The following is a 5000-nucleotide window of genomic DNA, read 5'->3' as shown; positions in this document are numbered from 1 at the left end:
TAATATATATATATATATAGATAGATAGATAGATAGGTATATATATATATATATATATATATATATATATATATATATATATATATATATATATATATATATATACACATACAGAGAGAGAGAGAGAGAGAGAGAGAGAGAGAGAGAGAGAGAGAGAGAGAGAGAGAGAGAATCATTTCTTTTGAAATCAAGGAGTGAAATACATTTACAATTAATAAATACATGGGTAGAGAGAGAGAGAGAGAGAGAGAGAGAGAGAGAGAGAGAGAGAGAGAGAGAGAGAGAGAGAGAGATTCCCCACACCATATCGGTCCCATAAAAATAAATACACCCGAGTCCTCAAACGATTTACATTCAATATCGCTTTTCGTTTTTTTTTTTTTTTTTTTGACACGCTGAGAGCAATTTTTAATTTTCCCCTCTTTCCAATTGCCAATAAAAGGATATAAAGAGATAAGAAAATCCCATTTCTAACTGGGGAGTTCTGTAATAAGAGTTAATCGAACCTGACATAACTTTCATAAAAGTAAAATACCCAACGGGTGGCATAAAAGTTTGTTGAGAAACCCAGGTTATTTTTGCTATCACGAGTTTTATGATCTCTCATGGCAGAATATTGTGCATAAGTCAACTGAAGTTCTCTTGACTATTTCTATAAGTATTACTGCTATTCACAAAAATTATTACCTTTACATTATCATTGACATCATTATTATTAACATTTTACATTAAATTGCACTTGGCATAGATGTCCATAAGCATGTAAAATGTATAGAGATAAGAGAACATATATCTTCGACGGTATTACGGATTTTTATTTTAAACATTATAATTACTTGAAAGGGGAAAATGCCTGATTACAGTATCCAACATCATATCAACCTAAGATCCATAAAACATTATAGCCCTATGCCTACTGACTACAAAAGCCTGCCAATTGTAACGACGTACCTTTGAAAAACGGTGTTTTCCGGAAAGTTCGTTTAAAGTCGAGGGCCTCGGTTACAGTATAACTGTCCCTTAAAAATCCGTCACCTTATTGGAGTGGTAATTATTATTTTCCTTTGGCATAATGCTTCTTCTCCCGAACCTGAAAGCAAATACCCGTCATTTGTTACTAGCGTTCTGAGTTTTACCAAAAACGGTACATGATACGGTACAAAAACGGTACATGATACGGTACAAAAACGGTACATGATCATGAAATTTCCTAACTTGAAACAGTTTTTCTATTAGTGGTAAGGATCAATCGGTAAAGTTCTCATATCAGATAAATAAAAGAGGATGTTTAGTGTTGCAGGTAAGGCCTTTGTTATTGTTCTAGTAGGATTAAGATAATTAAAACACTGATGAATGAATGATGATGATGATGCCATCAAAATTCATCTAGATGGATATAGATTACAACTGGCAGTAAAGGATGAACTGAAAATACGACAAACGAAGAAGATTTCGTTACAATGCCTCCGATACAAATTACTATAATTATTTCTCATAAAGATGGATATTCCAATATTAAATCAATGGTCTTGGTGTCGAAAATAATATGGCGAACACAAAATTTTAACAACAAAGCCACCTCCAAAAATATATGAATATCATTCAAAACTTGTGCTTAATGAACAAAGAGCATTTAAAATGAAACATTATTTTATATAAATGGAATCATTATGTATGGAAAAAGCAAGAGCGATAAATGCTAATAAAAAGACAATTATCGCCAATGTGCATTCTATGAAGTTTAGTATTTAGAACATGTAATTAAACACTGAAGTTTCTTGAGATATTGTGATTTAGACTTTTTAAAAATGCTTTACAAAGTATATTACTCAATTGTTCATATCATCCCTCGGTATGTGATGCAATTCAGACTCTTGTCAATATCTTGTCCTGAATGTAACACTTATAAAGATGAAATCGGACCAAGGGCAATGCATGAAATAAACATCAAAGCTAAAGGAAATGCAATAAGGCACTGTGAATAGCCAGGATTCCTTTTATATAGACACTATGTTTCGAATTATTGGCTTCATATATTTTGTCAGAAATTGCAGTAATCATTGTACTATTTCTTTAAAAATGACATCAATTTCACATCGATTTTCCGCTCACCTGTAACTCCCTTGTGGCACCAGTAATTCAACTCTCAGTTTCATCGTATCTCATTACGGTAACATCCATTTTCCCGCTTCCTCTGTTATTCATTTGCAACTCATCGTACTTTGTTTACCTTCTCGACTTCATTAATCACATGCATTATTTGTTTACCTTTGATCTTTTTCCCGACGTATTCCCCTCTTCATAAAATAGTTAACAAAAGCATCCAAGCAGACTCCTTCCGGGAGAGCATCCACGTCTCTGTTCCTTTTCTCGTCGCATAGTTTTTTACATTTGGGGTAGATTCTATTTTGATCCATTGCGCATAATTGGAAACTAAATCTGACCCGATTCTATGATTGAAACGGACGATGTCAAAGCAACACGAATGCTATGATATTTGATGCGTTTATATGGAAATGAATAAAGTTTACAGTATAAAAAAAAGCTTACTAGAAGTTTAGAGTGCCATTCTACACAAAAAATATACTAATTTACATTTACAGCATATAAGACTAAAACTCATTCTAATTTATTACATTCAGATATTTTGAATTATGATTTTGTAAATCGACTGGGCTTTTATAAAGTCAAGGGATAAAATAATGTTCACTTTATCTACATCCCTTTATCGGTTCATTTCAAAGAATATATATAATCACGAGTACATCATGGGAAATCCGCCAGAACAAAAAAATCTACTTAAAGAAATAAATTACAAAACCAACTTGCTAAAATGTCATTGTCGAGATATCATTTAACCAATGATTCCTATCTCATTCTCGATATTCAGAGAAAAGTTAGTTAACATTAATATATCTTAAAGGGTTGTGGTAATGCATTCGAAACGTCCCTGCCTCGTGATCTGCTGGACTGGGGTTCGAAACCCGCTTAAACTTGCTAGTTTCTTGTAGTGTCTGCAACCACCTCACCATCCTTGTGAGCTAAGGAGGGGGGAGGGGTGTGTGGGATCCTATAGGTCTACCTGCTGAGTCATCAGCAGCCATTGCCTTGCCCTCATTACTCCTAGCTTGGGTAGAGATAAGGCTTGGGCACTGCTCATATTCATGTGGTCAGTTTCTATGGCATTGTCCAACTAGCGCTAGGTCATTGTCACTGTCTCTGACCTTTGCCAATTATGAGGGACCTTTAAGCCTTTAAGGATGAGTTTGCCACAAAATAAAGTTTTAAATATTACGATAAAGAGTGAAGGACAAGACGGCAACTAATTCCTAGAAAATTGTTGTTCTTTACCGATCGGTAAAACCATGGACAGTCAATAGTCTAAGAGAAAAATAATTAGATAAATACGAATAAAACAAGAATCAAAACACGAATAAAATTTGTGTAAAACGAAATCCTTAATCAGGAAGCATCAGTCCTCCGTATCTGCCCACTACAAAATACGCCAATACAGGCAGCAACGTATTGTTTACCTTTGACAGTGATAATTGGGGATGAAGAAAAGCTTTATGCTAAGACGAGGGAAGAGTTACGGTTATGAGAAGAAAGGGAAGCTTACGTGGTAATTAAATCAATGTTACGTATGGGGGGATACGTTAGTGGGATGAGCGAAAGCATGATTTGTAGGAAGAGGGAATAGAGTAAGCTCTACCGACTTTCTATAATACTTATTTTGATTTATAGAAATTGGGTCAAATGACTCAGCGTTGGGACCGAGGATGTCAATCAGCGTAGTTTGACTATACGGATAGGAAGATGGAAGAAAGGAAGAAGGAACAATATATAACAAATGGCTAAAGAAGGGTTTATTGCCTTCATCATTATCAAGGTATATTACAGCTCTAGAGCAACCTTGAACTCGAACTTATAAGATGCACTCGAGTTACGTACACTCAAACTAATCAGGTTTTGAGATAAAATTTTCTCTCTCTATTTTTCTCTGATTCCAATACATCCTCATATGCTTCCAGCCTTAATAATGCCATATTTTATATAAAAGAAATATCGAGTATGTCATTATATGTATGATAATTTGAAATTATTTTTTGGTTGTTGGTGTACATCAATATTAATGGCAATGGCAATTGATAGAAATACAAAGGAGCTCTCAGATAGGTCAGTAGGTTAATACGTAATTAGAACACTGATGGGAACCAAAGGTCAGACGAAGTTGCAGAGAATATAGTCTTTTATTTATCTAAATTTTACATATGTGCTTTATATATATAAATATATATATATATATATATATATATATATATATATATATATATATATATATATATATATATATATATATATATATATATATATATATATATATATATATATATATATATATATAGCTATGCGGAGTCTATTCTATTTAAAGTATGAAAACAAGAACACACTACAATTCTTTTAATAACAAACAATAAATATATTGTTGAATGCGTTCGGATAAATATGCTACTATTAAGGAAAACAGAAGGGTCGGCGGTAAACAGATACATTACACGAGACGTCTAGGTTTCGATAAAAAATAGTAATATTTTTTCCCGTTAATTAAAATACAAAATTCTTTTGTTTTCATTCAATGAAAATTTACGCAATCCGTTTACCAACCCAAATAAGAAATTCTAATAAATGATAACAAGCCAAGTTCTGTACTAAAAAAAAAAAGGGGGTTATTAAAAGACGTAAGAGATATGTCAGCGCTCCCTCAGGCATTTCTATATTACTGGTTTTGTGAAGTATGGTTGTACTCTTGACATATATACGCAATTATACGGCCATCTTTCAACCTCTACAAACCAACTTTTGTAACATCTTATTTAACCACCACCAACAACGACAGGGACAGTTAACCATTCGCGCTATCATGCCCTGTTTGTGTGAGGTTCAAAAACACTGGTGTTGCAATTCTGACATATCAATTCATTGTTAAATTTGCTAAAGAT

The 5000-nt window shown here is 33.3% G+C and overlaps 1 protein-coding gene across 1 annotated transcript in view; it reads right to left on the bottom strand.

Moving 5' to 3' along the window:
* Window positions 1-5000, bottom strand: part of LOC137654243 (zwei Ig domain protein zig-8-like) — a 690582-nt gene that overhangs the window by 575043 nt on the left and 110539 nt on the right. The window contains exon 3 of the mRNA XM_068387873.1: window positions 952-1090. The gene's annotated coding sequence lies outside the window, so the exon portion shown is untranslated. The remainder of the gene's footprint in view (window positions 1-951; window positions 1091-5000) is intronic.

The sequence above is a fragment of the Palaemon carinicauda genome, chromosome 15 (assembly GCF_036898095.1).
Source record: "Palaemon carinicauda isolate YSFRI2023 chromosome 15, ASM3689809v2, whole genome shotgun sequence".
Classification (NCBI taxonomy): domain Eukaryota; kingdom Metazoa; phylum Arthropoda; class Malacostraca; order Decapoda; family Palaemonidae; genus Palaemon; species Palaemon carinicauda.
Note: the sequence above shows the minus strand (reverse complement) of the source record. Positions and strands in the feature narration are given on the sequence as shown.